The sequence below is a fragment of the Macaca fascicularis genome, chromosome 14 (genome assembly GCF_037993035.2).
Source record: "Macaca fascicularis isolate 582-1 chromosome 14, T2T-MFA8v1.1".
Taxonomy (NCBI): Eukaryota; Metazoa; Chordata; class Mammalia; order Primates; family Cercopithecidae; genus Macaca; species Macaca fascicularis.
In genome coordinates, this window is record NC_088388.1 from 57,254,729 (window position 1) to 57,277,271 (window position 22,543).

Genomic DNA, 22,543 nt, shown 5'->3' on the forward strand with positions numbered 1-22,543 from the left:
ATGTGAATTACTAAAATGAACTTGGGTACTTCAGGACTGTGATGGAAGAAACTAAGAACTATATTTTATTTAGTGATCATATTGTTTTATGATAAAAACAAGCTATTTTGCTCTGGGTGGCAATTATTTTGTACTAAGGAAGTACCTTGGAATTATAGACCATCCTTCAATTTTATGTGCATTCCTGTCAGCTGAAAATAATTGCTGATTTGGATTTTCCTTGGAAAGAGAGGTGGAGATTATATTATTAACTTTGTAGGGAGGCATTTTTTAGTCATTAATCAGATATATTGCTGTAGAAGCAATTGAATATTGTTTTAAAAAGTTCAGAATCTTGTAATATATGCCCAAAGAATAAGTTAATTATAGAAAAGTGCTACATTGTATGATTCAGATAATCTGAGACTGATGACTAGTTTAGTGTGTAGCTAGGTGCTAATTGTATGTGCTGTGGATATTAAATGTAAAAGGAGTTCAAGCCTGGAAAGATTCACATGGACTGGAGCTGTTAGTTTGTTTTTGGTTTAAAGAATAGAATTTGGTGTTATTCATCATGCCCATATTGGGACAATGAAAAGACTTCCCAGTATTTCCTATAAAAGGTTATCCAGGTGTAGTTACATGCTTCTGATTTTCCCCGTTGTTCTGTTTATATAGGCATAGCTCATTTATTACGGGAAATGGGAGGAATAGCTGTATTGGTGCTATATTGGTTTGTTATAGCCAATCCCTAAAGAAATGTGTTCCTGTAAAGACTCTTTTGTTTTTCTTTATATCCTTTGAAATTATGATTTGCCTCCAGCCATAATTTCTTGCAGCCACAAATAGTAAAAACTAATACTTTTATAGCACTGAACTGTGTACCTGTGTTCTAGATACATTTCATATTTTGACTAATTTGATCTTCATGATAACCCCATGTGGTAGGTAATATTCATTTTTTCATTTTACAGATGGGGAGCCAGATAAATATTACGTAGCTAGAAAGTGACAGAGGTGAGCTGTGAACCAGAGTCTCTACTGTTAACCCTAGTCTATGCTTGAATTGACTTAAGAATTAAATTTTATTAGTAATGTTTTAAACATTGTTATTATTATTATTATTTTGACATAGGGTCTTACTCTGTCACCCAGGCTAGAAGGCAGTGGCTCGATCTTGGATCACTGCAACCTCTACCTTCTGGGCTCAAGCAGTCCTCCCACCTCAGTCTCCCGAGTAGCTGGGACTACAGGCACATGCCACCACCCCGGCTAATTTTTTAGTATTTTCAGTAGAGATGGGATTTTACCATGTTGCCCAGGCTTGTCTAAACACTTCCACAGTGCTAGGATTACAGGCATGAGCCACCACGCCCAGCCTTAAACATTATTTTAACAATGTCATAGGTTAGGCAGTTATAACTGTATTAAAGTCCTGAGAAGCTCACTCAGTAATTTAAAAAATTTCCACTAGAGGTCAGTCTATCACTTGGCAATATAAATATTTTCTTAGAAGTGCAAAATTTCATTTACTAAATTAAAGAAGTATGCTATGGAAGAGACTTGGGTAGCAGAATAAATTATGAATTGGAAACATAATAAAAAAAGTAATCTTTATAGTAGTAAAAGCATATATGACTATTACAAGATGCAATATTGGTTCAATTGACTGTATTTGCAGAATTTAGTTAAGATATCCTATGAGATGCTATCTGGGCATAGGAAAGACTAATGACCCTGATCTTTAGTTGTTGCCTCTAAATGAACCACACATTAAACATTAGACCAATTTTTGTGTTACTAATACTTCAGATTCTTTTTGTTGACTCATTTAATTCAGTCCAGGACTTAAAGTATACCTGGAGAGTAACGAAATAGTGAAAAGATTGAATGTTTACTATTGAATGTTTACTAAGAGATATTCTGATAATTTTAAGGCAATGTGGGCCTAAGATTTTTAAAAAAGTAGTCTAGAGGCTTTTATTTCTCAACTCTCAAGTTTTGGAGATAACAAGGAATTGAATTAAGATGCAGAAACTGAGAGTCTATTTAGAAGCTGCATTTTGAGGTAATTTCTTTGCTTATAAATGCAGTCATATTTTGGAAGGATAAAATATTAATTAACTAGAGTCTTAATCTGGAAGGATTAAATATAGTTGGAGAGTCTAGCATGGTCCTGAGTATAAAGTTATTAATCAGTTAACCAATGATGTTATTTATATGTAAATAATGATTTTGGCTTCTGTAGGTTAAATAAAGCCTTTCAGGCAGCCTTCAAACTAGCTGAAACAATCTGACTTGACTTCAGATTTGTCACACTGGAAATGAATGGCAACATGCGGAACAGGCCAGGACAGGGGGGGAAGTTACATAGGAGGGGTGGTTCGGCAGAGTTTGTAAGTTTGGATGGGTAATAACTTAACCCAGGGGATTGTTGGTGGAGGAGTGAGGGAGTCCTGTAAATAGAGATAGGCAGAAGCAGACAGGTTATTTGGGTTCTAGGTAAACAAGGTGCATCTAAGACCTAAGACGTCTTCAGAGGCAGCAGAGATGAACAAATGAACGTGAAGGTGAGAGTTAATGATATCTAATGGTACCTATCCCTTACTATGTACTTATTTATGTGCCAGGCAGTGTGCTAAGAGCTTTATGTACAGTATCTCTTTTTCTCCTTGTCATAATCTTGTGAGGTAGGTTCTAATCCCTTTTCGCAGACAAGATGACTGAGGCTGAATGAGTTTCAATAACTTCCCTTGGGTCTTAGAGCTTGTAAATGGCAAAACTGATATTTGAACTCAGGGCTTATGACTCCAGCTGTGAAACTCTGCTTTCTGATGCAGAAGGTATTTCTTTTTTTTCCCCAGTTTTATGCTGCCTGCAATGTAGGGATGGCCGTAGGCTTATATCCAATGGGAAATTAACACCATGGGTAAACCCCAATTACAGCAAAAGCAGAGAGTTATAACTTCCAGGGAGGTGGGGGTTGGTATTTTTGTTAAAAATGTGAAGTTTTTTAACCTTTGACTGCAAATCACGGTGAAAAACCTATATTCTCCATGTAGTGCTGATTAGATGGTGGCGAATCCATCTCCTGTACTTTCTCTACTTTGTTGTTTTTTTTCCTCTTTTCTAAAATCCACTAATTATCTTACTAGGTGTTCTCTCTGTTGACTCGGTTTCTCATAAATGACACTCCTGGAGATGCCCTCTCAAGGGCTTTCTAGAGTCATAATAGGAAGAGTAGTGGGCAAACCAAAAGGAAGTTTAGGGATCACTAATTTGGTCTGTCAGTGTACTTTTGTCACTTTATTTTTACACCTGCAGGCAGCAGTGCTTCTGAGACCTTTTAGTCCTTTAAAGATAGCTTTGATCCTAGATCTCTTTCTGCTTAGGATATGTTTTTGAAGGGATAAGGACAGAATGTCAGCTTTCTTCTCCCAAAGGCACCGGTTGTTGAATTTCCCCTGTAATCTGGGACTTTCATCATTTCCTCCATGTTGATGGTGGTGCTAGACCTGGGGAATAGCATTTATCTTTTGTTTTTTGACCCAAGTGACAGGTTAATGGTGAAAGGTCCATCAGCTAAGAATGCTTTTAATAAGGCCTTCTTTTTTGTGGTTTAGCTAGGGTCCATCTATGGTTAACTGCAAAAAGTATTTCCCAAGTTCCTTCAGTCTTTTCTTCTGAAGTTGCTTGAAGGTAATACTTAGGAAGAGTACATCCACATGCTATACAAGGGCAAGCAAATGGAAAGTTCTCTTTCTATAGCTTTTTATCTCTTGGGTGAACCTTCGATTTATTTTGACAAAATAATACAGAATTCTTAACCTAGCAGTATAAAGTAACACCAGATTCACAAGGGCCAAACTCTTCTCAGCAGAGCAGGCTCAGCAGAATTGTGTAAGGCCAGAGTGCCTGCTTTCTTCCATAAGTCTTTGGGATTAAATTTACTCATCTCTGTTTTTAGTCCATCAATGCCGAAAGTCATCTCTCTCTTCTATTTGCTATTTCATAGAGAAGGAAGCCATTTGATGGGAATTTCCTAAATTCCCTACAACCAAATCTATATACCTACTTCCACCTGTTAGCATCCATCTTCCTCAGATAGCTTTCCAGCTGGCCTGCCTGCTACTTTCCAGTCTTGATTCTCTTACATCCTGCCTCTAAAGTCATATTTTACAAATAAAAATCTGATTATGCCACTCTTCTACTGAAAAAGTGTTTATTTGCATGCTTGTAGGATAGAGCCTCAAATCTTTAACATACCTTATGAGGCCCTGTAGATATTGCTCCTTGCCTAACTCACCATTTTAGACTGACAGCAATGTAGCTCTTCCCCCCGCCCCCCACAGTTCAGCCATACTGGTCCCTTTTAGTTTCCTCAAATCTGCCAAGTTTCTTCCTGGTTCCTCTTTTTGGAATGCATTCCTCACTTCCCCTGGCTAACTGATTGGTGTCCTTCAGGTCACTGCTTGTGTTATTCTTTCTGGGAAATCCCAATGTAGTCATATCTCTTGTAATTATTAAGTTAGTGACATTATTTTCCAAGTGTTATTACCAGGAAGTTCAGTTCTCACTCTTGAAGACTTTTCCTTCACTTTGTGTATTGTGTAAGATCTGGGGGCTCCAAAAGGTTAGTCTCATGTACCATGTGGAGGGTGAACTCGAAATCTGAGAAGTACAATATAGCTGTTGCTGATAAAGACTGTTGCTGTTGAAGAATGGTCCTGCACAGCCCAGAGGGACTGATTAGTTGTGATGACCTGCCCAAGATGCAGACGGTACATTTTACATTCATATATGTACAGATTTACGTTCATACACTTAGTCATTGTTTGTCAAAGCATAATCTTGTGTCATCGTGGTTATAGGCTGGGTTAGAGTCACCCTTCCTCATGATCCCCTGGGCTAGATTGAGCTTGGGACACCAACCCAGACAACTCCTGCCTAGCGAGTATTCTTTTGGTGCCATTTGTATCCCTTCTTGCCAGAAGATTTTGGTCAGGGCAATGTTAGGTTTACTCCAGCAGCTAACTTTGAATACCAAGGAACACTCCCAGAAGGCCTATGGGCTTTATATCTCAAGAAAAAAGATAGTTATTGCTAGGTTATATGCCCAAGGAAGGCCCTACTTACCCAGATACAGAGTACTTACTCATTTTTGCAATCTGTCACTATGGGAGGTGACTTAAGTGATTCTTCACAAAATAAAGTGAACTTCAAGGAGATTTTTGCCTCTCCTAGAACTGAGAAGCAACTCAGAGATTCTTTAGCTAGAATAATTTAATCCGTAACACTTGGGGACTCTAATCTCTGCTTAAACAGCTACCCCTTTACTTAGTTATTGATCTGCTATTCTTGTGATTTTTAAAAATAGTAATAGTCTGTTTTCCCCACTATAATACAAGCTCCAAGAGGGTAGGAAGTATTTCTGTCTTCTTTATTGCTGTATTTTCAGTGCCACCCAAAGTGCCTTGCACATAGTTAATATCCCATGGATATTTGATGAGTGAATGCATTTTAAGTTTTCCAAAGTAGAATTTAAATAGTAACTGTTACTTCTAAGAATTATAGAAGATATTCAGAAAAGTAAAGCCATGCTAACCATATTCCCTGTTATGAAACTAATTGAGAATCAACAAATAGAATGAAAAGCAAGCAAACAAAAAAATATCTGTGAAACTAGGAATGGCTCAGTTCCTAGCTATGGACTAGAATCTAATAGTATAATGAAATCAAAGGGGGATGCTAAAATCTGTTATACACCTGTTTAGATTGTAAACAGAGTGCAGATTTCACTGAAAGTGGGGGCCATGAATACCCTATCCTGTAAGGTTTTAGTGTTGGGACACGCCATGGGAAAACCTGGAAAATCTTCAAGGTATCCAGTGCAATATCTCAAAAAGGAGACAGAGAGAAAGAGAGGAGAGAGAGACAACAGGACAGTATCTTTTGATTTCTAACCTGCACTGAAGTGGAGAGGAAGAAAGAAGAAATGATAATGAGCTATGTAGCAGTTAACTGAATCAAATGAAAATAAATGAATAACTAATAAATTAGCAAACCAAAGCTAGTTATCTGCTTGACTCTAAGCATGCAGAATGAAGTACATTTCAGATTAAAAATTATTTTAGCCAACAATTTCTAGAAAAATACACCTGTATTCACTTAAAGAAATTAAAGGGGAACATAGAAGTTTTAGAAATTGGAGTTAAGGAAAGCAAGGCAATCCCTCTCTGGTGGTCAGAGTCATAGGATGTGAGGCTTTATAGCTGTTGGCAGCCATGTTCTGTGCCTTGTGGGAGAAACTGGTCTGTCTGTGATAGTGACAGCCAAGCCAACACATTGAAGCAGAAATAAGAGACAAAAGAAAAATAGCCCTAGTTGAGATAAGCTGTCCTGGTGGTGGTCAAGTCTGTGATTCCAGTTATCCCTGAGGCTCAGTTACACTTTATACATTTCCTAGAGTTCTATGAGGTACTACATTGTCTTTCTAATAAATTCTTTTTATCTAAACTATTTCAGGTTAGGCTTATGCCATAGATTTTCAACTAGGAATTCTGTATGATATGTAGATAATACAGGCAGAGAAGATCCAACATATGTGTTATTGGTGTGCCTGATAGAGAGTAGAATGAATGGACAATAATTTCAGATGTATAATGGGGAAAAGACCACTAGAGATTAAAGGGATTAGTAATCTGCAGATTCAAAGAATACAGAGTTCTAAAAAAACTGAAACAGGATGATCAATATCAAATAAGTATGTAACAGTCAAGTTAGTTCTGCTTCAAGATTAAAAAAAGAATTGCCAAGCATCCTGACAGAAAAAGCAAGTCACCAAAAGGGGGAAAATGAGATTGGTTTCTGACATCATGGTAATAGCCAAAGCCAGGAGGCAGTTTAACAGTGTCTCTTGAATTTTGGTGGACTGTGTGTAGGCAGGGAATAGTGTGACCCACAGATTTAATACCTGGTCAAGCTCTTATTTATACATAAAGATAACAACTAATATTCTCAAACATTCAAAGACCTAGTCCCTGAAAAAATGCCTCATGAGTAAAATTAATCATCTAAGTGATAAATAAAAAGAACTTGGGAATGAAGAAGCAGAGATAGGAAAGGGTTGAGAGGGCATATGGAATCTATTTAAAAATAGACCAAGTAAAGTCTGAATAACTGTGTACTATGAAAACAGAAGAAAATGTAAAGGCTCTAAAATTAATATTGAATAAAGGATTTATATAACAGATAAAGAGGGGGAAGGGGGAATAGGTAGAGGTTTATAAAAGCGTATGAACTCCCATTTATCTTTGTGGAGAGAGAGTCAGTAGATATAGCCCGTAGTTGATGAATTTGCTAGTCAGAATTGAAATCTAGGCACTGCCACATACCAGCTATCCATTCTCAGAAGAGTTTAAATCTCATAAGTAGTTATAGAATTTTCGTCTGTATCTTGGAGGTAATGATACTACTCACCTACTAGGGTTGTTGTAAAGATTAAATACAATAATGTGTGTGAGGTACTTAGAACAGTGCCTGGCCTGAAGTAAGCATTCAGTGAAAATTACCAATTATTTATTATTATTTTAAGGCAAAAACATGGGTAGATAATTTTATAATCTTGGGGCAGAGAAGGCCTTTCTAAGCATAACTCTCAACCTAGTGACCATAAAAGAAAAGATTAATTATTTTACTTCATAAAAGCTAAAAACTTGAAGATGGCCGAATAGTAATGCCTCCAGCTCCCAATGTGAGCGACACAGAAGACGGGTGATTTCTGCATTTTCAACTGAGGTACCGGGTTCATCTCACTGGGTCATGTTGGACAGTTGGCGCTGGTCCATGGGTGCAGCCCGACCAGCGAGAGCTGAAGCAGGGTGAGGCATCGCCAGGGGGAAGGGAATTCCTTTTCCTAGCCAAAGGAAATTGAGACACACAACACCTGGAAAATCGGGTAACTGCCACCCTGATACTGTGCTTTATCAAGGGTCTTAGCAAACAGCACACCAGGAGATTATATCCCACATCTGGCCCAGAGGGTCCCACACCCACGGAGCCTCCCTCATTGCTAGCACAGCAGTCTGAGATCTAACTGCAAGGCGGCAGCGAGGCTCCAGGAGGGGCGCCCGCCATTGCTGAGGCTTAAGTAGGTAAACAAAGCCACTGGGAAACTCGAATTGGGTGGAGTCCACCACAGCTCAAGGAGGCCTCCCTGCCTCTGTAGACTCCTCCTCTGGGGATAGGTCATAGCTAAACAAAAAGCAGCAGAAACCTCGGCAGAGGTAAATGCCCCCATCTGACAGCTTTGAAGAGAGCAGTGGATCTCCCAGCATGGAGGTTGAGATCTGAGAACAGACAGACTGCCTGCTCAAGTGGGTGCCTGACCCCTGAGTAGCCTAACTGTGAGACATCCCCCATTAGGTGCAGACCGACACCTCACACCTCACATGGCGGGGTACACCCCTGAGATGAAGTTTCCAGAGCAAGAATCAGACAGCAACACTCACTGTTCAGCAATATTCTATCTTCTGCAGCCTCCGCTGCTGACACCCAGGCAAACAGGTCTGGAGTGGACCTCAAGCAAACTCCAACAGACCTACAGCTGAGGGTCCTGATTGTTAGAAGGAAAACTAACAAACAGAAAGGACACCCACACCAAAACCCCATCAATACATCACCATCATCAAAGACCAAAGGCAGATAAAACCACAAAGATGGGGAAAAAGCAGGGCAGAAAAGCTGGAAATTCAAAAAATCAGAGTGCATCTCCCCCTCCAAAGGAATGCAGCTCATTGCCAGCAACAGAACAAAGCTGGACGGAGAATGACTTTGACAAGTCAAGAGAAGAAGGCTTCAGTTGATCAAACTTCTTAGAGCTAAAGGAGGAACTACGTAACCAGCACAAAGAAACTAAAAACCTTGAAAAAAGATTTGATGAATGGCTAACTAGAATACCCAAAGAAGAGAAGTCCTTAAAAAACTGATAGAGATGAAAACCATAACACGAGAACTACGTGACAAATGCACAAGCTTCAGTAACTGAGTCCATCATCTGGAAGAAAGAGTATCAGCGATTGAAGATCAAATGAATGAAATGAAGTGAGAAGAGAAGTGTAGAGAAAAAAGAGTAAAAAGAAATGAACAAAGCCTCCAAGAAATATGGGATTATGTGAAAAGACCAAATCTACGTCTGATTGGTGTGCCTGAAATCGACGGGGAAAATGGAACCAAGTTGGAAAACACTCTGCAGGATATCATCCAGGAGAACTTCCCCAACCTAGTAAGGCAGGCCAACATTCAAATTCAGAAAATACAGAGAATGCCACAAAGATACTCCTCGAGAAGAGCAACTCCAAGACACATAATTGTCAGATTCACCAAAGTTGAAATGAAGGAAAAAATGTTAAGGGCAGCCAGAGAGAAAGGTCAGGTTACACACAAAGGGAAGCCCAGCAGACTAACAGCAGATCTCTTGGCAGAAACTCTACAAGCCAGAAGAGAGTGGGGGCCAATATTAAACATTCTTAAAGAAAAGAATTTTCAACCCAGAATTTCATATCCAGCCAAACTAAGTTTCATAAGTGAAGGAGAAATAAAATCCTTTACAGACAAGCAAATGCTTAGAGATTTTGTCACTACCAGGCCTGCCTTACAAGAGTTCCTAAAGGAAGCACTAAACATGGAAAGGAACAAGAGGTACCAGCCATTGCAAAAACATGTCAAAATGTAAAGTCCATTGATGCTAGGAAGAAACTGCATCAACTAGCGAGCAAAATAACCAGCTAATATCGTAATGACAGGATCAAGTTCACACATAACAATATTAACCTTAAATGTAAATGGACTAAATGGTCGAATTAAAAGACACAGACTGGCAAATTGGATAAAGAGTCAAGACCCATCAGTTTGCTGTATTCAGGAGACCCATCTCACATGCAGAGACACACATAGGCTCAAAATAAAGGGATGGAGGAAGATCTACCAAGCAAATGGAAAACAAACAAACAAACAAAAAGCAGGGGTTGCATCTTACTCTCTGATAAAACAGACTTTAAACCATCAAAGATCAAAAGAGACAAAGATGGCCATTACATAATGGTAAAGGGATGAATTCATCAGGAAGAGCTAACTCTCCTAAATATATATGCACCCAATACAGGAGCACCCAGATTCATCAAGCAAGTCCTTAGAGACTTACAAAGAGACTTAGACTCCCAGACAATAATAATGGGAGACTTTAACACCCCACTGTCAACATTAGACAGATCAACGAGACAGAAAGTCAACAAGGATATCCAGGAATTGAACTCAACTCTGCACCAAGCAGACCTAATAGACATCTAGAGAACTCTCCACCCCAGATCAACAGAATATACATTCTTCTCAGCACCACATCGCTCTTATTCCAAAATTGAGCACATAGTTGGAAGTAAAGCACTCCTCAGCAAATGTAAAAGAACAGAAATTATAACAAACTGTCTCTCAGACCACAGTGCAATCAAACTAGAACTCAGGACTAAGAAACTCAATCAAAACTGCTCAACTACGTGGAAACTGAACAACCTGCTCCTGAATGACTACTGGGTACATAACGAAATGAAGGCAGAAATAAAGATTTCTTTGAAACCAATGAGAACAAAGATACAACATACCAGAATCTCTGGGACACATTTAAAACAGTGTGTAGAGGGAAATTTATAGCACTAAATGCCCACAAGAGAAAGCAGGAAAGATCTAAAATTGACACCCTAGCATCACAATTAAAAGAACTGGAGAAGCAAGAGCAAACACGTTCAAAAGCTAGCGGAAGGTAAGAAATAACTAAGATCAGAGTAGAACTGAAGGAGACAGAGACACAAAAAACCCTCCAGAAAAATCAATGAGTCCAGGAGCTGGTTTTTTGAAAAGATCAACAAAATTGATAGACCGCTAGCAAGACTAATAAAGAAGAAAAGAGAGAAGAGTCAAATAGACGCAATAAAAAATGATAAAGGGGATATCACCACCAACCCCACAGAAATACAAACTACCATCAGAGAATACTATAAACAAACTACCATCAGAGAATACTATAAACACCTCTACGCAAATAAACTAGAAAATCTAGAAGAAATGGATAATTTCCTCTCCCAAGACTAAACCAGGAAGAAGTTGAATCGCTGAATAGACCAATAGCAGGCTCTGAAATTGAGGCAATAATTAATAGCCTACCAACCAAAAAAAGTCCAGGACCAGACGGATTCACAGCCGAATTCTACCAGAGGGTACAAGGAGGAATTGGTACCATTCCTTCTGAAACTATTCCAATCAATAGAAAAAGAGGGAATCCTCCCTAACTCATTTTATGAGGCCAACATCATCCTGATACCAAAACCTGACAGAGATACAACAAAAAAAGAAAATTTTATAGCAATAACCCTGATGAACATTGATGCAAAAATCCTCAATAAAATACTGGCAAACCGAAAACAGCAGCACATCAAAAAGCTTATCCACCATGATCAAGTGGGCTTCATCCTGGGATGCAAGGCTGGTTCAACATACGCAAATCAATAAATGTAATCCAGTGTATAAACAGAACCAAAGACAAAAACCACATGATTATCTCAATAGATGCAGAAAAGGCCTTTGACAAAATTCAGCGGCCCTTCATGCTAAAAACTCTCAATAAATTCAGTATTGATGGAACATATCTCAAAATAGTAAGAGCTATTTATGACATACCCACAGCCAATATCATACTGAATGAGCAAAAACTGGAAGCATTCCCGTTGAAAACTGGCACAAGACAGGGATGCCCTCTCTCACCACTCCTATTCAACATAGTGTCAGAAGTTCTGGCTAGGGCAGTCAGGCAAGAGAAAGAAAGAAAGGGTATTCAGTTAGGAAAAGAAGAAGTCAAATTGTCCCTGTTTGCAGATGACATGATTGTATATTTAGAAAACCCCATTGTCTCAGCCCAAAATCTCCTTAAGCTGATAAGCAACTTCAGCAAAGTCTCAGGATACAAAATCAACGTGCAGGGATCACAAGCATTCTTATACACCAGTAACAGAAAAACAGAGAGCCAAATCATGAATGAACTCCCATTCACAATAGCTTCAAAGAGAATAAAATACCTAGGAATCCAACTTACAAGAGATGTAAAGGACCTCTTCAAGGCGAACTACAAACCTCTGCTCAGTGAAATAAAAGAGGACACAAACAAATGGAAGAACATACCATGCTCTCGGATAGGAAGAATCAATATTGTGAAAATGGCCTTACTGCCCAAGGTAATTTATAGATTCAATGCCATCCCCATTAAGCTACCAATGAGTTTCTTCACAGAATTGGAAAAAACTGCTTTAAAGTTCATATGGAACCAAAAAAGACCCTGCATTGCCAAGACAATTCTAAGCCAAAAGAACAAAGCTGGAGGCATCACGCTACCTGACTTCAAACTATGCTACAAGGCTACAGTAACCAAAACAGCATGGTACTGGTACTGGTACTGGTACCAAAACAGAGATAGAGACCAATGGAACAGAACAGAGCCCTCAGAAATAATACCACACATCTACAGCCATCTGATCTTTGACAAACCTGAGAGAAACAAGAAATGGGGAAAGGATTCCCTATTTAATAAATGGTGCTGGGAAAATTGGCTAGCCATAAGTAGAAAGCTGAAACTGGATCCTTTCCTTACTCCTTATACGAAAATTAATTCAAGATAGATTAGAGACTTAAATGTTAGAACGAAAACCATAAAAACGCTAGAAGAAAACCTAGGTAGTACCATTCAGGACATAGGCATGGGCAAGTACTTCATGTCTAAAACACCAAAAGCAATGGCAACAAAAGCCAAAATTGACAAATGGGATCTAATTAAACTAAAGAGCTTCTGCACAGCAAAAGAAACTACCATCAGAGTGAACAGGCAACCTACAGAATGGGAGACAATTTTTGCAATCTACTCATCTGACAAAGGGCTAATATCCAGAACCTATAAAGAACTCAATCAAATTTACAAGAAAAAAACAACCCCATCAAAAAGTGGACAAAGGATATGAACAGACATTTCTCAAAAGAAGACATTTATACAGCCAACAGACACATGAAAAAAGTCACGAAACAACAAGTGCTGGAGAGGATGTGGAGAAATAGGAACACTTTTACACTGTTGGTGGGACTGTAAACTAGTTCAACCATTGTGGAAAACAGTGTGGCGATTCCTCAAGGATCTAGAACTAGAAATACCATTTCTAGTCATCCCATTACTGGGGATATCCCATTACTGGGGATATACCCAAAGGATTATAAGTCATGCTCCTATAAAGACATACACACGTCTGTTTATTGAGGCACTATTTACAATAGCAAAGACTTGGAATCAACCTAAATGTCCATCAGTGACAGACTGGATTAAGAAAATGTGGCACATATACACCATGGAATACTGTGCAGCCATAAAAAAGGATGAGTTTGTGTCCTTTGTAGGGACATGGATGCAGCTGGAAACCATCATTCTCAGCAAACTATCACAAGAACAGAAAACCAAATACCGCATGCTCTCACTCATAGGTGGGAATTGAACAATGAGATCACTTGGACACAGGAAGGGGAACATCACACACTGGGGCCTATTGTTGGGAGGAGGGAGGAGGGAGGAATAGCATTAGGAGATATACCTAGTGTAAATGACGAGTTAATGGGTGCAGCACACCAACAGGGCACATGTATACATATGTAACAAACCTGCACATTGTGCACATGTACCCTAGAACTTAAAGTATAATTTAAAAAAAAAAGAATTCGTATGAAGTGCTGACATGTAAACCCAAGGATATATAATGTTTACTATTGAAACCATTTACTCAAGAAAATAAGAGACATGGTTAGCTGAATAATCAAGCAAGTATTCAAAATAAAATTAAATTTAATAATAAAAAAAACCTAAAAACTTTTACATGACAAAATCACCATGACAAGAATCAACAAACAAATACCCAAGTGGGGGAGAATGATTGCAATATATTTGACAGAAGAAGGATTGATATCATTAATATTTAGGGATCACTGGTAAGTCAACAAGAAAAAGATGAGAAAAAATCAGTATGAACAGATATTTTACAGAAAAATTTTGAAAAAATACTTAGCCTCATTTATAATTAAGAAGGTAAAAATTAAAATAAGATGCTATTTTTCATTTACCAAACTGACAAAGATGAAAAAGTTCAAAAATATCTAATGATAGCATGTGGTAAAATGCACTGTCAGATCCTTTCTTGAGGGCGGTCTGACATTTATCAAAATAATAAATATTTATCTCTGCAGTGCTACTGCTAAGAGTATGTCCTACAAATATATTCATCTCAGTGTACAAAGATATATGTAAAAGGTTATTGCATATAGCATCATTTATAGTAGAAACAATTTGGAAGCAATTTACTTGACTATTGATATGGACTTGTTAAATAATTTAGAATGCTTATCTATATTGGAATATTATATAGCCATTAAAACAAAAGATGTGTAAATATATATATGGATAATGAAAAAATGGTTAGGCTATAATACTTAGAAAAAGAGTAAGTTAGTGATAATAGGTATAGTATGAGCTTATTTACAATAATATATGATTTATACTTAGGCTGTATATATGCAAAGAAAATTTCTAGAATGTTACACAGAACCACTGGAAATGATAATCTCTGAGATGGAGAATGGAGATTCTATGGACTCTTCATTTTATCCCCTCTGGACTCTTTCACTTTTTATTGCAGCAATTATTTTCTAATTTTATAGTAATTAAAAGCAACCAAAAATAATATTTTAGCCGGTAGTGACTATGTTGCTTTTGAAAATGGAATTTAATATTCTGGGAATAAAATTATGGGGTAAAATAGTAAAACAAATAAGTAAGTTCAACTAATGTTTGTTCAACAAAGATTTAGGAAGCTCCTACTTTGCATGATGTACTAAACTGAGAGCTTAACCTGTGGAACAGATAATACTTGATAAATGCTAAAAATAGCGGTTCAGACATTTCTCCTAGAGGTTAAATTTTCTTAATTAAAACCAGATGAAATGAAGTCTGTTAGTGAACACTGTTTTTACTACATGATTGTCATGCACTGCCACCAACCTAGAAACTAGCACCAGGGGCAGGAAAAAATGCTAAGGTTTGTGAATTTGGCTATGCCATTTTGTTGGCTTTGTGCTTTGGTTGTCATAATATGGCTGCTGAAGGTGTTGGGAATGTGTGAGAAGGTATATTAGTGATAATGCTCATGATGACGGGAGAAGATCCTGTGTTCCTGAGCAAAAACTAGATTTGATCGAATGCTATATTTACCAGTGCTGTTTATATTTTGTTGCTTTAAAGGCAGCAATTTTATGAAGAAGATTGTAGTTTCATGGAGGCAAGTGGACCCCTACATTTTCTAGTGTTTGGTCATGTGAATTATACCAATCTATTTAGAAATAGTGGCTGTTTTCTATTAGAGAGTCTGTGATTCTTCAAAATCTTGTGATTTCATTGAACTCAAGACATTTGAGGAATGGGAAATGATTGCAGTATCCAGTTGGCATTAGCTGTTTGAATTTGAATACCCACACAGTCAGTCGTGCTATATTAACACTTGTTTTGAAAATGTGAATTTACTGCAACGCCATTGATATATTAGGAAGCAATTTGAGCATAAATGAATTTCGTGTTTGCCTTATCCATGATTTTGTCAGCAAGAAACACCAAGTGAACACAGAATACAGCACACAGTTGAACCAAGCCCAGTAGGAACACACAAAACGGACACATGTACATACCTGGAATATCTACCAGCTACCTCAGTTCACCACAAGTTTTGAGCCACACCCACTCACATCTGGTGTCACACCTTTCCTTCTGATTTCAGATAACCTTCTTTCTGGCACCCATGATGAATTGAAAAGCTACAGTCTTTTAAATGTCTATATCTATAAGTAAACTTCAGGTCTTTTTTTCAAGGTAAGGTGCCATATATTTATGTTTCCTAACCATTTAACATGTATAAAAATGCTATGATTTTTTATTAGGTTTCGTGTGTGTGTGTGTGTGTCACTGACAAAGATTTGGAGTTTTGTGTCCCTAGCTACATTTCCATTTCCCCCGTAAGTCCTTGTTTGTGCCATTTTTGCATAGTGTAGTGATTTTTAGGAATGTATTTCCTTATAGTGAAATTGACTATATCTCTCTGAACAAATTTATGCTGGTCTTTTTTCCTTTTCATTTTAAGTTTATGTAGTGCATCTGATTTGCAATAGTTGAACAAACACACCCCTGCAAACGAATGATGGAAATCTTATTTTTCCTTTTGCTGCGGGTAATTCATTCTACCAAGTTAGCTCAACATTTCTAGTTTTAAACCAACTTCTCTAGCTACTTATTGGCAGTTGGTTAGGCCTTCATGTGTCCTAGCAAATTGAGTGATTTTTCTAAGTTAAATTTTTGTGAAGGGCTGCAACTTGAGATAAGGTCCCAAATGCCTCATGTTGAACTCCTTTGGACTTCTCTAGACTTCTGTGACTTGAGGTTCATTACATTGCTAATTGTCTGTGTTCATTATTATATGAAGAAAGCCTTGCACCAAGTTTGTGGCATGAAGTAAGTACGTAGGTATAAACAGCATGTGATTGAAAACCAAGTATTTATTATTTGGAAGTGAATTACTTGTTTTTTTTTTTTTTTTTTTTTAAAAAAAGCTTAATCATCTTTTTTGAGGGTTTTTTCCTACTCCAGTGATGATACAGATTAAAGTAAAAATCTTTCATTGAATGCTGAAGTTCCTTTTTGAGATTCTAACATGATATACATGAATAAAGGAGTTACAAGTCTATAATTGCCTTCTTTACATCTGACTTATAATGCTTTCTTGTGCCCAGGTTCTGTTCCTTATTCTAGTTCACTTAGTAGTTGCACTAGGAATTATTTCTGTAAAAATATGAGAGATAGGAATGTATATTTTGACTTGAATATTTGTTTTAAGGTTTTCTTTGGGTAAGTACAGGTTTTTATTCTGATTTTGGCACATAGGAATTCAGCTTTAAGTTGAAATTTAAGACTTCCTGACTTCCTTTTTGCCTGCCTGCCTGCCTGCCTGCCTGCCTTCCTTCCTTCCTTCCTTCCTTCCTTCCTTCCTTCCTTCCTTCCTTCCTTCCTTCCTTCTCCCTCCTTCCCTCCCTCCCTCCCTCCCTTTCTTTTCTCCTCCTCCTCCTCCTCCTCCTCTCTCCTCTCTTCCCTCTCCCCTCTCCCCTCTCCCCTCTCCTTTCTCCCTTCTCCCTTCTCTTCTCTTCTTTTTCTAGACAAGGTCCCCCTCTGTTGCCAAGGGGGAGTGCAGTGGCACAATCAAGGCTCACTGCAGCCTTGACCTCCCAGGCTCAAGTGATCCTCCTACCTCAGCCTCCCAAGTAGCTGGGACCACAAGCATGCACCATGATGGCCAGCTAATTTTTTGATTTTTTGTAGAGATGAGGTCTCACTATGTTGCCCAGGCTCAAGTGATCCTCCTGCTTTAGCCTCCCAAAGTGTTGGGATTACAGGCATGAGCCACCATGCCTGGTTTAAGATTTCTTTTAATTTTCTCTTTGAAAGAAAGTATCTTAGTCAATAGTAAGTGCATCTAGCAAAGAGGGGCATTACTATGGTGACACTAAAATCTGTTCTTCTCTTCTTCATTCATTCATTCTTCATAGAACAAATATTTGTTAGGTGCCTAATATGTGTTATATCATTTTAGGCTCCGGAGGATATAATGATGAGCAAAAATACAGTCTTTCCCCTCACAGTCTAGTGGGGGAAATAGACTTTAATTAATTAGTGACCAAAATATATGCTTATAAATTGTGATAAGTGTTATGAAGAAAGTGTACAAGTTCCTTTGAAAGAGAACAACAAGGGGACCCAATTTGGATAAGTGATTTAAAAAAGGCCTTTCTGAAGAAGTGACATTTAAACTGAAGTCTACAGGATAAGGAGTTTACTGGAAGGGAAAGGGGGTGGAAGGATTTCCAGGCAGAGGCAAGAGGTTTTGTGATATCATTTTATAGTACTTATGACCTTTTTAGATGCTTATATAATTAGGTACTAGTCTATGAGCAAGACAGTTTATAGAGCTGTGTTACTGAAAAGATGCATATAAATTACATTTTTATAAATGAATTCCTGAATTCCTGCAGGCTTACATTATACTCACTGTGCTATATCATCTGCATTTGATTGATGTTCAGTTACTTCAATTACTGCTAGATTGATCTTTCTAAAGCACAACTTTGATGATGCTTTTTTCTGCTCAGAAATCTTTACCAGCTCCCCAATTACCCGATAAAATCCAGACTTCTTAGCCTCATGGTCAGGCCCTCCCTAACTGGCCCTAGTCTCAATATTCTATTTCAACTTTACTCCTATTTCTGAGGTACTCTCTTGGCCAACAGAACTTCTGGACGATCATGGGTGCTTTCTTATGTGCCCACCTTCACTTGCATTGCTTCTCTTTCCTTGCAATCTGTTCACCTTGTTCTTAGACTGCCCAAATCCCGTGTATATATCCAGGCCCATTTCAGATGTTAACATTTGATCTCAGTGTCTTCTCTGATCACCCCAGCTGGAAGTCACTTCTTTTTCTTCTGACTTCTTATGCCATTTTTATTTTTACTGTTCTTTAGGTACTTTTCCCTTCTTGTTTTTAAAAAACTTATTATTTTTAATTGACATCATAATCGTATACATTTGTAGGGTAGAATGTGATGTTTTGATACATGCACACAGCATGGAGTGATTAAATCAAGCTAATTAACATATCCATCACCTCACTTTTTTTTGTGGTAAGATAATTAGAATTTACTTTCTTTATTATTTTTATTTTTTTTTTAAGATGGAGTCTTGCTCTATCACCCAGGCTGGAGTGCAATGGCTCAATCTGAGCTCACTGCAACCTCTGTCTTGCAGATTCAAGTGATTCTCCCACCTCAGCCTCCCAAGTAACTGGGATTACAGGCGCTCACCACCACACCCATCTGCTTTTTGTGTTTTTAGTAGAGATGGGGGTTTCGCCATGTTGCCCAGGCAGGTCTTGAACTCCTGAGCTCAGGCAATCCACTCACCTAGGCCTCCCAGTGTGCTAGGATTACAGGCAGGAGCCACAGCGACCAGTCAGTTTCTTAATTCTTTTTAAACGTGCAATATGCTATTATTGACTATAGTCACCCTGCTATGCAATAGATCTCAAAATATTCCTCTTGTCTACCCTTTGACCAGCAGTTCTCCATTCCTTCCCTCCTATTCCTCCCAGCCTCTGGTAATCATCATTCTACACTCTACTTCTATGAATTTGACTCTTTTAGGTTCTACATATAAGTAAGATTGTGTGGTGTTTGTCTTTTGTTTTCAAATGCCCAAGGGAGGTAAACAAGGCTGCCCAGATAATGATTCTCAAGGGCTATCTTGGCCTCCAACCCTGGCTGAAGAGAAAAAAGATCCCCTATGGCCCTGTGGGAGAGAGGTCCTCTGTCTTTCTGTGCCTGGCTCATTTCACTTAATTTCACTTAACGTAATGTCCCCCAGGCTTATCCACAGTGTTGCAAATGACAGGATTTCCTTCTAAACAAGGCTAATAATATTCCATTGTGTGTGTGTGTGTGTGTATATACATATATATATATATATCACGTTTTTTATCCATTCATCTGTTGATGGGCACTGAGGTTGTTTTCACATCTTGGCTATTGAGAGTAATGTTGCAGTGAACGTGGGAGTGCAGATCTCCTTCTGACATACTGATTTTGGTACTTTGGGTGTGTACCCAGCAGTGGGATTGCTGAATCATTTAGTAGTGATGTTTTTAGTTTTTTTGAGGAACCTCCGTACCGTTTTTCGTAATAGCTGTACTAATTTACATCCCCACCAACAGTGTACAGGTGTTCCCTTTCTCTGCATCCTCACTAACACTTATCTTTCATCATTTTGATAACAGCCATTCTAACAGGTATGAGGTGATATCATTTCATAATGGTTTTAATTTGCATTTCTCTGATGATTAGTGATGTTGAACATTGTTTTCATGAACTGGTTGGCTATTTGTATGTCTTTGTATAAATGTCTGTTCAGGTCATTCACGCTTTTTTTTTTTTTTTTTGAGATGGAGTCTCACTCTGTCGCCCAGACTGGAGTGCAGTGGCATGATCTAGAATCACTGCATCCTCCACCTCCCAGATTCAAGCGATTCTCCTGCCTCAGCCTCCCCATTAGCTGGGAGAACAGGTGCATGTCACCATGCCCAGCTAATTTTTTGTATTTTTAATAGAGATGGGGTTTCACTGTGTTAGCCAGGATGGTCTTGATCTCCTGACCTCGTGATCCACCTGCCTCGGCCTCCCAAAGTGCTTGGATTACAGGCGTGAGCCACCACACCCGGCCAATTCATTGATCAGGTTATTTGTTTTCTTGCTATTGAGTTGTTTGAGTTCCTTACATATTTTGGATATTAATCCTTTATCAGATACATTGTTTGTAAATGTTTTCTCTTACTCTGTGAGTTGTCCCTTCACTTTGTTAACCTGTTTCCTTCGCTCTGCAGAAGCTTTTTAGGTGGATGCCATTCCACTTGTCTATTTTTGCTTTTGTTGCCTGTGCCTTTGGGGTCATATCCAAAAAATCATTGCCTAGTCTAATGTCACAGAGCTTATCCTCTGTGTTTTCTTTTAGTAGTTTTATAGTTTCAGATCTTATATGTAAGTCTTTAATCCATTTGGAGTTGATTTTTATATATGGTATGAGATAAAAATGCAATTTCATTCTTCTGCATGTGGATATTCATTTTTTCCATCATCATTTATTAAATAGGGTGTCCATTTCCCATTGTGTGTTGTTTGCACCTTTGTAAAAAAAAAAAAATCAGTTGACTATTAATGTGTGGGTTTCTGGGATTTCTGTTCTGTTCCATTGGTCAGTGTGTCTATTTTTATGCTAGTACCATGCTGTTTTGATTTTGATAGTCTTAAAATATACAGTCATATAGTGCATAACAACATTTTGGTCAATGATGGATCACATATACGGTGGTGGTCCCATATGATTATAATGGAGCTAAAGAATTCCTATTGTCTAGTGACATTGTAGGTGATGTGACATTGTAAGGCAACACATCACTCAGGTGTTTGTAGTGATGCTATTGTAAACAAACCTACTATTGCTTCTCGGCCTTTTGGCTAAGATCAAGTGTAACAAACCTATTGTACTTCCAGTTGTATAAAAGCGTAGGACTTGTACTTATGTAAAGTATATAATACTAGATAATAATAAGCAATTACATTACTCGTTTATATATTTACTTATATATATGATATGTATACCATATATATATATATATATATATATATATATATACACACTTTTTTTTTTTTGAGACAGAGTCTCCCTCTGTCACACATGCTAGAGTATAGTGGCTTCATCGTAGCTTACTCTGCAGCCTTGAACTCCTAGATTCAAGTGATCCTCCTGCCTCAGCCTCCTGAGTATCTGGGACTATAAGTGTGTGCCACATACCTGGCTAATTTAAATTTTTTTTGTGTGTGTGGAGATAAAGTCTCACTGTATGGCCCAGGCAGCTCTTGAACTCCTGGGCTCGAGCGATCCTCCTGCCTTGGCCTCCTAAAGTGTTGGGATTATAGACATGAGCCATCACCCAGCCTTTATTATGCTCTTTGTTATTTTATAGTCTATTCTTTTCACTTATTAAAAAAGTTAACTGTTAAGCAGCCTCAGGCAGGTCCTTCAGGAGGTATCCAGAAGCAGGCATTTTTATCATAGGAGATAACAGCTCCATGCTTGTTATTGCCCCTGAAGACCTTCCAGAGGAACAAAATGTGGAGGAGGAAGACAGTGATACTGATGATCCTCATCCTGTGTAGATGTAGACTAATGTGTGTGTATGTGTCTTAGTTTTTAACAAGAAAGTTTAAAAAGTAAAAAAGAAATGAGTAAAAGAACTGAAAAATAGAGAAAAGCTTGTAGAGTAAGGATATAAAGAGATAAAATAGTTTTGTACAGCTGAACCTCTGTTTGTGTTTTAAGCTATGTGTTATTAAAAAGAAGCAAAAAGTTTAAAAAAAGGTAAAAAGTTTATGAAGTAGAAAAGTTACAGCAAGCAAGGTGATGTCAGCAAAATGACAGAATAGAAGATCCTCTGGCATCACTTTCCCTACAAAAATACAACTAGAAATGATTTAAAAACAAGAATACCATCCTGAATATACCAGAACTTGGAGGAGAAACTGAGAAACCCCATAGACTCACAGAATCGAGATAAGCGTTAAGAGAAAAGGTCATTTCAGTCTGTGCCACTTCCTTCCCCAAGCTGGCATAATGCCACTCACAGAGAATTTTTCTAGACCTATGGCTTATAGGGTGATAGGAGGGAATTGGAGGTGGGCATTCATTCTCGCCACTGGTCTGGAATCTTTGTGAGAAGCCTACTCGAGATGTACTCCATAGGAACCACTGGGAATACCAGGAGGGTTGTACCATCTGGGGGTGAATTGGGGGCAC

General features: G+C 38.2%; 1 protein-coding gene, 1 non-coding gene and 1 pseudogene across 4 annotated transcripts in view; 2 read left to right on the forward strand and 1 right to left on the reverse strand.

Moving 5' to 3' along the window:
- Nucleotides 1-22,543, forward strand: part of STK33 (serine/threonine kinase 33) — a 213,532-nt gene that overhangs the window by 28,846 nt on the left and 162,143 nt on the right. The gene's annotated exons all lie outside the window — the stretch shown is intronic.
- Nucleotides 19,387-19,502, reverse strand: LOC123568948 (small Cajal body-specific RNA 20). The gene has a single exon (XR_006692499.1).
- Nucleotides 21,185-21,331, forward strand: LOC123568985 (U2 spliceosomal RNA; annotated as a pseudogene).